Genomic DNA, 17,361 nt, shown 5'->3' on the forward strand with positions numbered 1-17,361 from the left:
GCTGGGATGGAGCTGGGGCTAGAGGGGTTTCACAGATCTTTGAGCAAGAAGTCAGCTTTGCGAAGCAGTTAAGAGACCTCTGTAAATCTAAATTCATAATTTCTCATTTAATTAATCAGAATGCATGCTCACTGCACAGCTCCATTAAGGCGAAGACAGAATTAGCCTCATCACACATGCAACAGCATATGTCTTTCAATATGCACTGCAAAACAGATACGGAATGGAAAACAGATTACTTTTAGCTTCCTATTCTGTCTAGTGGTAAAGAAAACATTCAGAAAACCCTGAATATCTTCATGTAAATATCTTCATTGTAAATTACTCGCTGCAAAGAAAAATATCAGCGTGATGCTAGGTAAGTAGCAAAAAAAAAAATTAAAAGAATGGAGAGGAAATAAAAACACCTACAAAATTTACAAAAAGAAAAAATACATAACAGTTTATCTGTGTTCCCAGGAAAGTCTAAAGCCAAACTTCAGCATTTTCTTTTGGAAGCAACTTTCTGTGCACTGAGAGCAAAGTTACATAAACTGCTGGCTTTTCTTCTTAGAATGTTCAGGCAGTCTGCACATTTTTTTCTTCTTTAAGAAAATAAAGATGAAAACCAATGCAGGAAGAACTCCACAAAGGAGAAATACTGAAGAAATTCAGATAATTTGTTAAAATAATAAATGAGATCTTGGCCAAGCAGAAAGGCACACAAACTGCTGTCAGGTGGGAGTGTTTGCTAGCCATCCCCTCAGGAGTGCCAGGCACAAAAATTCACCTTTGCCATCTCCTTGGTGACCTCCTCACCCCTCATTAATTTTGTTTCAGTCTTCACTTTTCTTTTCAAATTTATTTCTCAGTGCTCTTGTCCCACTCCCTGCTAGATCCCACAGCTCGTCTTCTGCATCCCTTTAACTTCAGATGAGGGTTTGCTGGAATCTAACATAAGATATTCCGGGGATCCAGGTTGCTTTCAGATGAAGTAACTCTTCCTGGTTATTAAAACCTAGAGGGAAAGTACTGCTCTTTTCTTACTAGATAGTAAACATTCCTCTTTCACTGGGCACACATATTATCTTCTGCTATTTGTGAAGACAGTCAACTAATTGTTTACTTCCATGAATGCCTTTATGTGTTATTCCTCGACTAGCTCAGGGGACTGTGCTGAAGTTGCTGCAGCTAATATATAGCAAACAGGACAGAAAGCCTGAACACTGGAGAACAGGACGCAGCCCTTTTCCTTGAGAAACACAGAAACTATCACTCTGAAGTTTGATCTTCAGCTAAGAAAGCAGCAGCAAAATGGGTATCAAACAATAATTATCTTTGGTGAGCATCACTCACCAACTCAGAGGAAACATGGTTTTCTACCTCCAGGGAAGGGTGTAACATGTGCTCATTAACAGCTGTTTATACAGATCAACACTACTGCTGTATTAATTTTTTCCCCTTTAAATGAAGTATTTCATGATCAAAGTACTGAAATCAACACTGCCAAAGCAGCATTATTTGAGCAGTCAAGTGAAGTACACGCACGTTTGAAAGATCAGATCTTAATGAGGTTTTTCAGTTGTTTTTTTGGCACGAATACAACAAACACTTCAACACAAATGTAGCTCTGCCCATGCAAAGTGAAGGGCTCTGCTCATATAATTAGCATTTACAAGCACGAGTATTTGTTTATAAGAAATGAACAAATCATTTAAAAAATATTAGACCATTTAGACTAATTAGCTCTGAAATTGCTGCTTTCTTAAACCAATGTGTAATGCGTTGTTCATTTCTCAGCTTTCATTGCAACGAATCCTGTGAATCTGACACAACCTCATTAAAACCAACAGATTGTTGGTCAGACCTTTGCATGTGGTGAATGGAATGCAGCGCATCCAAATGAAAAGCAGTGTATTGCCCTTCCAGTCAATAAGGCCTTAGACCAATTTGTATCTTTAATTTCCTCATGGAAATTAATCCTTCGTAACCTCAGTGGGCATCAACATATACCTTAGAGAGCAAGACAGACTGCTAGCTCATAGCATACCTCTGAAAATGAGAACGCATCCAGTGCTCACCTACATTAGTTTACATTAACAAAGCTGCCTATAAATTTATCATATTTATTTTGAAAGCAGTGAAAATCTGTATTTTTTCAGTAGTATGTCACCTTCAGAGAAAGCTGGTATTAGAAATATTTCCTGCTGTAGCTTAAGATTTGTGGGAGCAACTCAAGGTGTATCAACCATGACTGGAAATCAGGTTCCTGGTGCCAAGAGGGAAGTGCCTAGACAAAATACACTTAGCTACTCTGGGTTAATTTTTCTACTTTTTTCAAAAGGTTCAGTTTTGCTTTTGTATGATAGAAAAGCAAGTTTCAAATCTAGTATTTTGCAGCAAAACAATTTTTGCTGATTTTTTTGTTTGTTTTGGACCAGTGTATAATCAATGGATATACAGATGGTATATAGTCAATGGATAAACAGATGGCATATATATATATATATATGTACACACACACATATATACATATATATATATATATATATATATATATATATATCTCCAGGAGCTTAGCTAATATAATTTATATTGGAGTAACGAGAGAAAGATGAGAGAAAGTCACTCACCCTGTCCTGGGCTCACAAGATGAACTCCGATGGAGCAGATCTCCAGAGAGACCCTTCCCCACTGGCAGTCAGCTCTTAAATGGGTCTAGGAGAGGTGGAGCCAGGCTCCACCCCTTCCTGCAGCACAGGTGAATTGCCTTCACCTGTGCTCCCGTGGCTGACTCATGGCTCGCCTCAGGTGATCAATCAGAGGTTCAGGCTGTGATTCAGCAGCTCCATACAACCAGTCATAGACAAAAACAAGCAAGTTTCTATGAGTCCCCTGAACTATAAATACACAACAGAAAACCTAATATGAATTCTTAATAGCATCTATATAAAAGCTTGCCTATTACTTCAAATCCCTATCAGTATTTCCTTCTTTATGTCTCGGATTACTTCTTACTTTTTCTGTGCATTTTTCATGTTCAGAACCATTTAAACTTACTTATGGCATCAATAAGCTATACAAGAAACGAGGCAACTTACGTGGCAAAACCAAGATGAGTATGAAAGATTTCAAATATATTTTGTAATATTGTCAGGAACTGGTAGAGGCTACGGAAGCATGATGGTAGTAATAAAGGCAATAAAATGAAGCTATATAAACATCTGTTTTTATTTTCAGGACACTTCCTGAAATTATGAAACCACTCTGGCTTTGTTTTTCACTCATCACTTCTCTATCCTGTCAGAAGGCAGTGCAAAAACACCAGAATCAATATTCTCCTGCTAGCAAAGACTAATAGATCTAACCTAATTGCAACCATCTACATAAAACTACTCCTTAGTATTCCACCATAGGATTTTACTGACAATAAATTCTGAACACACGGATAAAGTAAAAATACGTGATTTCTTTTAAAGAGAACTTACCTCAGAGCAGACTTTTGGCACAAAATGGAAAGGATTTGATTCTGCTGTCATGCAACAACTCCTTATCAAAACAAGTGACCTCAGCTGGACTGAGACAGGGATCACTCAGCTCAGAAAAGGCCTCTCAGGTCAGACGTGCTTTTTCATCCCCTACTTTCAGGCCAGACTGCAAGTACCAAACCTCTGCAGCTCCAGCTGAGGGATAGGAGCTGTCAAAGGATTCATGCTCAGCTGAGGACAGGACACTGTAATATCTTCTCCCATCGAAAACCCACTGATGTGGATGGAGTAATAGTGAACTTTGTCTTGGTTCCACAAGGAATGCCCAACGTGAAATAACAGAAAATTAGCGTAACGATCTCAGGCTAGGCTGAATCTTTAAGCAGAGAGAGCTTTAGCCAATGTATGTTCTTTTTGTGTCATTTGCAGTTTCTTTCAGCAGCGACCCAGCTAGCATCAAGTTATGAATGGCTTGCTTGTCCTGGCTAAGTGCTTAGCTTAGATCATGAGACAGAGCATAACAAGAAAAACCATTGAAAATCTGGCACCTATTGACATGTTTCAATACGTACTAACCTTTCCAATGCCATTATATTTGGCTTTGAAGTACAATTACGTTGTTTCAGCTCTACATGTCAATAAGATCCTCATTATCTGAATTCCATCAAAATCTTTACACTTTTAAAGAATGCAGAGAAAAAGACGTCACTGAAAAAGGACTGAACAATACTCAGTTCCACACAGACTCACACACTGCTGCTGGGGTTAACTGTTCAAATCACAGTGCAATAGCTTCTCCTGTTAAGTACACCACAGAGACCAACAACTGACTTGGAGAGTCCTGTTGGCAGTGACAGCAATATGTAGTTAAAGTGTACCAAATGCAGTATTCAAGGACAGAGCACAGAGAATGAGTCTTAAAATGGCAAGCACATGTGCAAACCAGAAATCATTTTCTGGTACGTGGATGTGTATGAAGAGTCTAAGCTAATTTGTTGCGCAGAGTGCAAGACCCCATATTCTCTTTTGTATAAGTCACAGGAATCATAGAAATCGCAGGGATTGGAAGGAACCTCAAGAGATCATTGATTCCAATCCCCTGCTAAACCAGGTATCCTACAATAGGTCACACAGGTAGGCATCATGACAGGTCTTGAACATCTCCATAGAAGGAGACCATGCAACCTCTCTGGGCAATCTGTTCCAGTGCTCCTTTACCCTTACTGTAAAGAAATTCTTCTGTATGTTTGTACGGAACTTCCTACGTTCAAGTTTTAGGCCCTTACTCCTTGTCTTATTGCTACACAGCACTGCGAAGAGTCTGGCCTCACCCATTTGCCTCCCACCTCCCTATAGCTATTTATAAACATTTGTCAGATCCCCTCTCAGTCTTCTTTTCCCCAGGCTGAACAGACCCAGGTTACTCAGCCTTTCCTTATACAGGAGATGCTCCAGACCCCTGATCAACTTTGTGGTCCTCTTCTGGACTCCTTCTAGGAGATCCCTGTCTTTTTTGAACTAGAGAGCCTAGAACTGGACACAGTAGTCTAAATGTGAGGCCTCACCAGGTTAGAGTAGAGGGGGAGGATCACCTCCCTTGACCTGCTGGCCACATTCTCTTTAATGCACCCCAGGTTACCATTGGCCTTCTTGGGCACAAGGGCACACTGCTGGCTCATGGCCAGCCTGTTGTCCACCAGGACACCCAGGCCCTTCTCCACAGAGCTCTTCTCCAGCAGGTCATCCCCTAACCTGTACTGATGCATGCAATTCACAAAGGTTATATATATGAGGTTATAATGATCCATTTCATTTCTCTCAAACTTACAGATTTGCTTTCCTCCAGCTCCCCTCCTCCATTCACATTTGCTCAATATGCAAAGTTAATGCATTTTATTGAAGAAATGAGGAAGGTCTGCATTAAGTCACATCTGCTTCAGAACTCAGTTGACTCCCCACCAGCTGGAATCTATTATTTGATTAAAAATGCTGTTGAGCCAGCTGCCATGCAGCACGTTTCACTACCCTGATTCCTGGTGGATTTAAATCCATATTAAAAATGTAGTCTAGCATGAATCAGCCTGTTGTCAATGTCAATGCATACCTGGAAAACTAAAAAAAGCAACCTAGCCTTCCTAGAATTGGCCACCTCAGCCTCTAATGCAGAAAATGCTTAGTGGGTAAGAACTTAAAATTTCAGGATCAGAAGGCAGTAGCTTCATAAGGTAATGTCCTAATTATACCTACAAGTTTGCTTTTCCTCTTACCATAAAACCAAACCAAACTCCCCTTCCAACAGAACCATACCTGAAATAAAAGGCGGTTTCTGAGTTTTAAGAATTAGAAAAAAAAGCTCTTGTTATCTCAGCGATGTGGTGAAGTATTTATTAGTGGAAGGTAATTATTAGGGAAGCTGCCCATAGTAAAAAAATAATTTATAGTTCAAGCCTATTATTGCTAATTTATTTAGAATTAAAGACTATATCAGGCAAAAAGCCCATTTAATTTGAGGGGGATTTCTGCCTAACGTGGATTGCAGGTATATGTGCCAAGAGTATACGCCATGAATAAGCACTGAAAATGTAGCTCAGCAGTGCAAGAATATTTAAAGCTTTAAGGCAACAATTTGCAAAGGTATGCTTAATTGGCCTCAAAATAGCAAATACAGTGATGGTATATTGGTAAGGACTGATTCTTCCCATCCTCTTTTCCAGCTACTTCAAAGCAAGCTGCAGACTACAGCTTCACAAGCTCTAAAAGGTATCCATCAGTAGGTCTGAAGAAAGTTGGTATCAACGCTATGTTTGCAGCTTGCTTTCTTCAATGGATGGCCACAAAATAAGTTAAAAAATTTTGATGGCTTCAGAAAAGACAGAATCCCTTAATATACAGATAAAAGAAAATGCAGAGCTAAGGCTGAAAGCCCAAGCCCACACCAACTTCTGGTGGTGTCAAGGGTAGACAGTGTTAAACATTTTCCTTAGAAAAACTAGAGAAGAAACATATGGTTATTAAACTGATTAAACTCATTAACATTAGTCAATCTAAAATCCCAAGTAATAATAATGTAATGTATTAAACATAGGAAATTTTAGTCACAGAACTGAAGATAACTAGGAGATCAAGTCACTACAGAAACAGTCGGTACAATCGGGATGGTTGCTTGAACAGCCTGAGCCTGACTGGGACCCACACCACAGCAAACACCATTGTAATGGGCAGCTTTGCTGACAACATCTGTAGAGACGCAAATCCTCCAAGGTGGTGGGTGAGGATCCTCAAGGTGGAGTACTGCTGGCACTGAACTTCTCTTCAGCTCTATATACATGTCCCAGTTTCAGCCAGGGTGTTTCTCATGAAGGAAAAAATCACTTCATAGTGTCTGGTATGATGCTATGTTTAGGCTCTAGGAGAAAAACAATTCTGATAACACATGGATGTTTTTAGTTGCTACTGAGCAGCACTGTAAAAAGCCAAGGACATATTCATTTTTCAGATTCTTGTACTGTCCTGCCAGCAGAGGGTCTAGGGGGTACAAGGAGTTGGGGGAGGGGATAGAGCCAGGACAGCTGACCTATGCTGGCCAAAGGGTTTTTCCATACCACATGTCATCATGTGAAAAAAATCTTTAAAAACTGTGGGGAACTGGGCAGGCAGGCAGCTGCTCCTTGGGGACTGGCTGGGCATTGCTCGGTGGGTGGCGAGCAATTGCTTGTGCATCACTTGTTTTATATATATAAATACAAACACAAACATGTATATATTTATTTTTATAACTATGATGATGCACTTTCTCTTCCTTTTCTGTCTTAGTAGACAGTTTTTATCCCAATCCATGAGTTCTACTTTGTTTTTTTCCCCCAATTCTCTCCCCCCCCCCACTGAGAAGAGAGGTGAGCAAATGACTGTGTGGTGCTTAGCCATCTGCCATGTTAAACCACAAGAACAGGAATGTCCAGTTCAGATTCTCAAGAGGAAAAAAAATAAATTCTCTTTTCTATGTCTTAGGGACCTTCTTTGAAGTATATTTGAATTCAGTTTGGAAAAGCCTGAACTATGACTTCTGATTTCATGTTTTTAAATGATTTATATTTCTAGACCCATTGCATGACTTCCTCAACAAGCAAGAAATATATTATGTCATATATATTTTAGAGATTGAGCTTTCTATACCTTGAATTTTCACCCTTCAGCCTCTTTCACTCCAGTAATGTGTTCTGGAGTAGCCCATATTTGTTTGCTCAAATGCCAATTAAAATGCATTACACACATACATGCAGACAAAGCAAATATCCTGCACATACAGAAGACATGCAATGTAACAAACAATGGACACATGGTAAGTAATGCTTATGTATTTCTCCTACTTACTAAGTTTCCTGGCAGCAAATGCAAGCAATGTGAATCCACTGTCACCCAGTGACTCAGCCTGTCACATTCCCGTTTTCTATCCCGAAAAATGAGACATTCTAGATGTCAAAAATTCAAAGTACCCAGAGCCAGAAGAGTACTTTCTTTACAGAGAGAAAGCAACAACTTGTCTGAAGACATCAGGAAGTGTGAACACTGCTGAAAAGGAACCTATCTCTTTGGGATAGCCTGCTTGTTTCAAAGTGTCACACAGTGACATTTAAGATGATGATGCTCAAGCACACCAAAAAAGCCATACTTTTAGATTTAGCATGATTTCAAAAAAGGAACACCACAAGATTCTGTATGAAAAGACTTCAACACTCAGATCTGCCAACAAAGACATTCAAAAATAGGTTAAATGGTAACTACAATATTCCTACGCTAAATGGTAACTAAAATTTGATCCCCCACCCTGCACTGCCACATACTGTGTGTGTGGACTCTGCATTTCAATAAAAGGAAATGAATGCTTTTAACAGCATAGTAGAGACTATGCAATCTACAGCAAGACTATTGTCCCTCAATAAACATTTGTTGACTAAATGTGCTATTTCAATTAACATAACATTTATTGAAATGAAAAAAAAAAAGATATTGAAGTTAGATTTAAGTGCTAAGGAGTAGCAGTAAGGTATTTTACATACATTTTTTTCTTTAATATTTTCGAACTATTGTTATTTGCCACCTCTCCATGTCTGGTACACTGCAGTGCCCCCACCTGCTAGGCAAACGTCTATCTATACTCAGCCCTCCTACTTCCCAAGCCCCTGATCTGCAGCATCACTGAACACACATCTGTAAATGGAAGCACTGTAGGATCTAACTTGTAAGATCTGATATTGAATACAGAGAAAAGCCATAAGTCCTCCAGAAAAAACAAACAAACAAACAAAAACTGTACTTCAGCTCAGGCATACAAAATTTATAGAAATATTTGAGGAACATTCTTTATTAAGGACATATGTCTTCATTTGTCACATTTGCTGTATGATAATAGCATCCATTTTCCTCATATGGTGCTGTAAAAAAGCTCAAGGAAGTTGTGAAGCACTGAGCCATCGTAATTATTTTCTCTTCCTTAGGCTACAGTAGCCTCTAGGAGTCATGGGCCAGGACACAGGCACGCTGGAGGCTGTGCTTACGAAGAAGAAAAAGATGGTTCTTGTCTCTGAGGGTCACATTCAAACATAAAGTGAAGGATAATAAATGAATATGGACGGTTGACAAAGAGACAGTGGTTGTAACACGCCACTAACCTATTTTTTTTTCTTTCCCCCAGGGATTATGGCAGAGGAGATATTAAGAAGGGAATTAAAAGGAGAAAATGAAGCTAAGTGGATTGATGTTTGCCCAGAGCTCATTCTTAACTTACTAACAACAAAGAGTAAAACATTGATGCTGGTTTGAATACTTGGTCAATGCTGAAGCTAGTATGACAGGTGAAGTGGAGGGATGCATGGATGGATGGGCCAGATGAGCTCTGGATATTAAAACAGGCTGCCTCTTACTATCACTACTGTAAGAGAGAGTGATAAATATTACAGAAATGCTCACAAGAAAATTAATTCTATTTTAAATCAGGTTTGAATAAGGTAAGAGTTACACAGGCTTTATGTGGACCATGCTTGCAGAGGAGTGAAGCATCATCTAATGAGCACAGGCATCCCCATGGCTGACTCAAACATCTCAGCCCACCAGCATCTCTAGAGGAAGAAACATGCCTCAGTACCTTTCACAGTTGATTTTTTAAGCCTAGGATACCATTAGCTGTGTTGTTCATTTTCATGAGTTTTCATTTTTTAATAACTCCTAAAAGACCTGTTTGTAACAGCCAGCAACTGCTGTGCTCTAGGACTATTGTGGCCTTTGATAAATTTATTTACATTTATACTACCTGCTATTTAATTCTGTTTGAAAACATTCCAGATGGAATTTTTTCTGTTGTCTCCTTAGCTCAGCCATCGTGCAAGTTAATAGAGCAATGGAATCTGAGATCAGTCTGAGCTGAATAATAAAACTGAGTCTTAAAACACTTTCGTCTTTCTTGACGTGACAATCTCAGCAGCAGTGCTGCCTTTTATGCAATTGACCTTTGAGATGGATGACCTCTGATGACCTCTTACTAAACCTCCCAAAACATCTGTTGGTTTGCTTGAAGCAATGTGTTTCAATAAAAACGTGTGGAGGTTCCATAAATTACTATTCAGGAAAAAAGAAAAGATATAAATAGAAAAATGAAGAAGAAATCTTATTTCCATTTGAAAACTACTGTTAAAAATTTCATAAATCAAGCACTTTTCATCTGAAGTTCCAAAAAAGCATCAGATGAAAGCCATCTTAGGAACACATCGTAAAACCAAGTGAACTCTTTTCACTGTACTGTAATCAGATAAACTTTACTAACAAAGTGTGTTTAACATGTGGATTACCTTTAATTTTTTTGCTTAGCGCTCTTCTAAAATTTAGTAAGCATCAACACTGGAGGAAAGTTGGTAGGTAACACTCTAGTTTGCTAGCATACCATTGTACTGCATTTCTGAATGCTGGAAGAGCACATTGAGAACCATCACAAAGGTAACAAGAAAATCATTCTTGGTCGGTCACCCATGTTGGGTGATGAAGCACAGCAGGCAGCAGCAAATAGCTCAGGGAGAGAGAGGCATTGCTTTACAACTACACCAACTCAAAATGGGGACGCTGTGTTTCCACGAGGACCTGCCTGCTCATAAATAACTGAACGTGCCTGTCTCAGCCTGGCACTGAATTCCATCCCACATCTGGGTCCCCAAGCTCCCCTCGGACTGCAACACCTTGGAAGGTTCCTGTAGGATGCATCTTACTGTACAGTAAAATAAGCTTCCTAAATAGGTTAAATGGACCATGTCCTAAATGCAGTTACTTCCCTTTACTGACAAGGGGGAGAGCTGGAGTGACCAGGCCTGGTGCAGACATCCTCCAGCTGAATGTCCTGAAGAGCACTCCAGGCTGGTGAAGCAGAAAATGTGTGCATTCATGTTGCAGTGCTTTATCTGGGGCTGTGTATTCTTCTGCTGTCAAAAGCAAAGAATTATGTTCCTGACAGCAGTAATGACAGAACTAAATTAAGAAAATAGAGTTCAGAGAGGCAGAGAGATGCACTGAGCATCAGATGAACAAACCTTATTAACTGACCGCCTCCCATATATCTAAAGAGATTAAAAGAATTATTATTACAGCTCCAGTTTAACAGTTTGGAAAACTGACATTTAAAGTTGCTACTTAACATTCAGATATTCGTAATGCTATGCAGTAAATTTGTTATTTGAAGCCTGCTTGTAAATACACAGTCAGTCTTGCAAGTTAACGGCAGCATTCAGAGGTAGTGGCAAGAGTAAATCAAACAACTGTGTTTTCATCAGATAGCAACCATAAAAACTGTGTCCACTGCAGCACGTACAAGAGCCCACAGAAATGTCATTTTCATGATACTTTCTTCAGATCAAGCCAAGTGAAATGAGATTTTCAAATCCACAAAAGGGTCACATGAAAACACTTCAGTGTTTTCCTGGTATTGTCTTCACGGCTATGAAAGTTCAGCCATTTGACTTCTTAGAAGATACCTCAATGGTATTCTGTTCTCATTCTTTCTTAAGGCCACATCAATTCCTGGAGAAAAACAAATAAGTGTGCACGCTTCAGGTACTTCTACATGCCCTGGGTGAACAGAGATTACGCCGTCCCAGTTGAATGATTTAAAATTGCATTTATTGTGATGCTTTGGGATTGGAGAGGTCAAAGCCTCCCCTACCACCATAAGGCGGTCTGCAAATCGATTTAAGGAACACATGTTAATTTCTTAGCTTCAGAATTTTAACTTGGTTTCAGTTTAAGTAACACCACTTTTTTTTAATTAACCGAGACAGGAACTGTCATGCCCACTGAACGGAAAGGAGGGGCTTTTGTTGTTTTGTTGTCTCCAAATACATAAAGCAAATTTCAAAACTCCTAAATATATCAAGCTACGTTCAGGTTCAGGGCCAAGCACTGGAAAGTCAAAGAACGCCACAACAAATGAAACAGTTAAGCTCTCTTGTGCTTACATGTGATGATGAAATATTTAATTATTTGATAACATATTTCTACTGAATTGTCTGTGGTTTAAGTAAAAACAAGCAGATTCTCAAATGTCCTGATTTGACAAGATATTCAGATACCCATCTCATTTTAAATATACTACTTAAGAACATCCTGAGCTTGATTTATTAAGTAGACAAAACATTTTTGAAAATACATTTTCTACCAGCAAATACTACTTGTGCTGTGATCTAACTCTGAATGAACAAAATCAGAACAAACCTCCTTTTGCCTATTTTTTTCCAACAGGTCAATCACAATGATCAGCTTAACCAAAATGTTTCAGCTCACATTACAAATAGACCAGCTATTCATTATTTTAATCTGCCATATAGACATCAATTTAATATTCAATTAGAATAAGTGCTTATGAATCACACACGTTTTAGAATTTCTCCAAACAATGCTTGAGTTTAAAATCTGTATTGATAACAGGATTCTACATACAAACATGCAAACTGGGAGAGCAGCAAGCCTGCTTTACAGCTTAGAGGTGTCTGGGCTTGGCTATCTGCCTTCTCCTTCCAGTTTGGCTTGGGTAATAAAGATGAATGAAAATTTAGGCCTGCAGTTTTAATAGTAACTATTTGTTATTCAAATTTCCTTTCCCACACTGAACGATTGTGAGAGTGTGTGCTCAGAATTAAAAAGCTGCTTCTTCAGCATCAGCACATTGATTTCTTGGGGTCCTCACAAAGCTTTGCACATTGTTTCTGGACTAGAGATATACACCCTTCTAACTGCCTGTCAGACATCATTTCTGCTTTATGAATAAATAATACCATGCCCAGGGGAAACGTTGGTCTAAGACAAAAAAATCAATATGTGTCTAGCATGTGTTAGGCAGTTGTTCAGCTGAAATCTGTCTCAAATATGTAGAGTAATTTTAATAACAAAACAAATCCTCTCTAAACTGAGCTTAGAGAAGTGTCATTAAGAAACACTATTTCTGATGCTATTTCACTGAGCATCCTCTTTGAAGAAGAAGAATATTGTCCTCTTAAAATGCAAATAGATTCTCTGATTGCCAAGTGTTTGGTTATTACTTATCTACAAATTTCTAATACTCATGTGGCAGAGATACGGCAGCAACTAATCTTTTAGTCTGTTCCACTTGGAGCAGTTCTGGTATACATCCGTGTAATAAAGCTGTCTGCTACTATCGCTGCCTTAGTTTTATTTGTAAAATATCTTCTTCCACAAACACCTTATATTTTTGCAGCAGACCTGGGATCAAAACTGAATGATGCGTGATGAAACTCACGCAGCTCTGTAATCGCATTGGCCATTCCTGCAACGCAGGCCTGTTTCCACACCCAGCTCAGGTTGTGGCTCTGGCATCCACCACCATAGCCCCAGTGATTCAATTCTATTACAGGACATCTGGACCACTCTGCCTTTTCAATGCAGATCAAAAAAAGACAACCTTACGTACCTCCTATCACAAGGCAGGGTCTTTAACTCCTTTACATACTCCACAGCTCAAAACAGCTTCAGAGGAAGAGAAGGAAGAGGTAAAGACTGACTTTTGAGACACTGGCTCCAAGCCACTCATGTCCAGCCCAGGGACATATCCTTCAAAAGGCATTTCTCTCCTGCCTTTACGCAGACCTTTAAATGCAGATCCTCCCTCTGGGAGCACGCTGACAAAGTGGCTCCTCCTGCTACATACACATAATGAAAAGCACAAACTTTACATATTGATGACCCTTTTAGGCTGAGGAGCTGCAGCTGGCCTGGGGCAGTTACTCATGCAGTAGAGCTGACCATCTGGAAATGCAATCTAAAGAAAGCAGAAGGAAGCCTGATATCTCGGGGAAAGAAACGCACAGACATGCAGAAGCTGCAGCTGAGGTGTTCCGAGGCTTACACTGCACGCTAGCATGGGGGGAGCCCATGGGCATCAACACAGACACAGAACACCTGTTTTAACAAATCGGAAGAAGTGAAATGCTAAAGACATGGAGAGGAAGATCTGATATGTGATTATATGTAAAATACAGCATGACATAAATTGTCCAAAAATGCTTTTATGACAGATTGAATGAATAGTGATGGTTACTACAACTGATACTGTAATGTCAGTGAGAGATTACTGCCTGTAATCTCCTCAGCTTGGTGTGCCAGACACACAACCACCCAGGGGAAGAACACCAGCGAAATACCCAGACTGTTCCACACAGGCACTGAGGCATCTTGAGGTGTGCTTTCACACTACAAGAGATCCTCTGTGGATTAAAGATTTGAAAGAAGTTCCCCACTCGCCCACCTCCTTTATCATCTGACTTCCTCACCTCCTGAACACCCTTCAGCCACTCTCCAAACCACAGCTGCCATGTGACCGGAGTTGGTTGGTTGGTTTTTACATAGTCAAAAATCCCCCGTGACCAGAGCGCAGTTTGCTGCTATTCCTCCAGCAGCGGCTTGCTGAAAGGATCCTGTCCTCACTCAAGGCCAAACAGCTGTTTCTGGGTGGTGTGAGAGAGAAATAAATCCAGATTTTTAAAAGACCCTTAATCTCACCAACATCAATCCTTCTTTTCAGCTCCGACAGCCCCAACTTTTTTGCAGTGAGGAAAAAGGAAAAAAAATCACTGGACTACAGTTCTGCTCCAATGATGCTGTCTTGCTGTCTAATACTGATAGAGTATTACAGCGCATGATAACTTGCTCACAATTCCCAATTTCCTGTGCAAGTGCTCAGCATATCCAGGTCCTTTAGAAACATCAACCCACTCTTATTACAAACAGAAATTTCCAATGAGTGATGAGTGATTCAACAGGAAACAGAAAGAAAACCCCCTCACCTTGCAGAGGTGTTTCATTTCCAGGTTTGAGTATTGTTTACAGAGAATAGAAATTCAGAATTACAAGGCTTCATCTTTGGCAGATTAAAGACAACTATCACAAACCTTTGGCTTCCAAAGGCACCAGAAGCATGTGTGATATTAAACTCATTTCATATGGATTTTATCTTTAAGGTGTCTGGTGAAGTTTGTTGATTTCTATATTCTTTTTAAAGAAAATTACTACCAAAAAGCAATGCCTCCATCGATTATATACCAGTTATATTTATGTACTTCATGTGTGCACAAGATCTGGGACTGAAGCATCTCTGCACTATGTGTGGATAGTAAAAAAAAAAAACGAGTATATTCAGACGAACTCATTCACTGTAGCTTTGGAGTTATCAAGTCAGACAAGTTGTGGTAACTGAGTATGCTCTCAGCTTCTGCTTTCCAAAATCAGTAGAGCCGTTAATTTTGTCTGAACAAATCACAGAATCATAGAAATTGGATGGGACCTCTGGAGATCACCAAGTCTAAATCCCTTCCTAAAGCAAGTTGCCTACAGTAGGTTGCACAGGAAAGTGTCCAGGCAGATCTTGATTATCTCCAAAGAAGGAGACTCCACAACCTCCCTGGGCAGCCTGTTCCAGTGCTCTGTCACCCCCACAGTAAATTAGTTCTTCCTCACGTTCATATGGAACTTCCTGTATTCCAGTTTATTGCCCCTTGTCCTGTTGCTGCACACCTCTGAAAAGAGCCTGGCCTCATCTATTTTCCTGGGGAAGATGGCAGCCCATGGCTTGGACAAGGACACTGTTTGCTGAGTAAACAACTGGCTGGAGAGCCAGGCCCAGAGTGTGTTGGTGAATGGAGTTAAATCTAGCTGGTGACTGGTGTTTGGTCCTCAGGGGTTGGTATTGGGGCCCAGTCTCTTTAATATCTTTAATGAGGACTTGCATGCGGGAATTGAGAGCACCCGCAGTAAGTTTGCAGATTGTATCAAGCTGGGGGGAGGTGTCAATGTGTCTGAGGGTAGGAAGGCCCTACAAAGAGACTTGGGCAGATTGGACCAATGGGCTGAGGCTGACTGCATGCGAAGTGTCAGGTATTGCTCTTTGAGAGTGGCTTTTTTCCAGCCACTCTGTCCCTACAGGCTTGAGGCAGAGTGGCTGGAAACTGTATGGAAGGGGTAGGTCAATGCTTGGCTGAACGCGAGCCCAGCAGCATGCCCAGTTGGCCAAAAAAGCCAACAGCATCTTGGCTTGCATCAGAAATACCGCAGTCAGTAGGAGCAGGCAGGAGTTTCTCCCCAGCTCTGGTGAGGCTGCACCTTGAGTACTGTGTTCAGTATTGGGCTCCTTGCTACAGCAAAGACACTGAGGCCCTGGAGCATGTCCAGAGAAGGACAATGAAGCTGCGAGGGGTCTGGAGCACAAGTCTAATGAAGAGTGGCTGAAGGAGCTGGGGTTGCTTAGCCCAGAGAAGAGGCTCAGGGGAGACCTTATCACTCTCTACAACTGAAAGGAGGCAGTGGCAAGGTAGGTTTCAGCCTCTTCTTTCAGTTAACAGAGGCGGGACAAGAGAAAATGGCCTCAAGTTGCATCAGGGGAAGTTCAGGTTGGACGTTAAGAGAAATTTCTGCTCAGAAGGAGTGGTCAGGCATTGGACTGACCGAAGAGGTGGTAGAGTCATCATCCCTAAAGGTGTCTAAGAGAAGGGTAAATGTAGAACTTAAGGACACTGGTAATACTGATGGTAGGTGGACAGTTGGATTAGATGGTTTTAGAGGTCTTTTCCAATGTTAATGATTCTATGATTTGATTCCTGCACTTCAGATGTTAATAAACATTGGTGGTAACACCTCTCAGTCTTCTCTTCTCCAGACTGAACTTTCTTTTAGGAAAAGCTAGGAACACGCACACAGTCAGCCAGCACAATATGATTACTTCTAAAGTTTTTCACTTGCAGTCTCATCAACATGCTGTAAGCGAGGAACACCTGCTTGGTATGCCTTAGAATAGAACTGATTCTCTCGAAAGTTTCAAGGTTATTAATTGTGCTAAGAAAAGGACTTACAGTGTACAAAGCATTTCTGAACTGAGCCACAGAGTGCATTACATACGACTAAATAAACTGCACAAGTCAACAATTCATATACAGAAGGAACTGAATGCCCCTTCATTACTGGTCTGCTCTAATATAACTGCTTGAGAAAAATCCCTCAAACTGCAAATACGAGGGATCAGTCAGCTGACTGGCTGATAAAGTAATAATAACTAATGTCATGATTTACAATCACTAGCTTAGAAAATGTCAACAACCCACCATCACCAAGAAAAGTGTATTCTATGTAAAGAAGTTAATTCTCAGACAAGTGATGAGTGCACCAGTCACTAAGCAGTTGTCTGTCCTCTGCCCAATATAAAATGTTTTTGTTTTCTCTGAATTCAGTTCAGCTCAAAAAAATAAGAAGTAAATAAATAAATAAATAATAGGGAAAGAGCAAATGATTGCCAAGGTGAGGAAAATAGCTAATACTTTGAAGATCTATTTGTGACCTTGCCATTATGAAGAACGAG

The 17,361-nt window shown here is 40.2% G+C and overlaps 1 protein-coding gene across 5 annotated transcripts in view; it reads right to left on the bottom strand.

Moving 5' to 3' along the window:
* PAG1 (phosphoprotein membrane anchor with glycosphingolipid microdomains 1) overlaps positions 1–17,361 on the bottom strand; it is a 107,832-nt gene that overhangs the window by 63,355 nt on the left and 27,116 nt on the right. The window lies entirely within an intron of this gene.

The sequence above is a fragment of the Meleagris gallopavo genome, chromosome 3 (genome assembly GCF_905368555.1).
Source record: "Meleagris gallopavo chromosome 3, MGAL_WU_HG_1.1, whole genome shotgun sequence".
NCBI classification, from domain to species: Eukaryota; Metazoa; Chordata; class Aves; order Galliformes; family Phasianidae; genus Meleagris; species Meleagris gallopavo.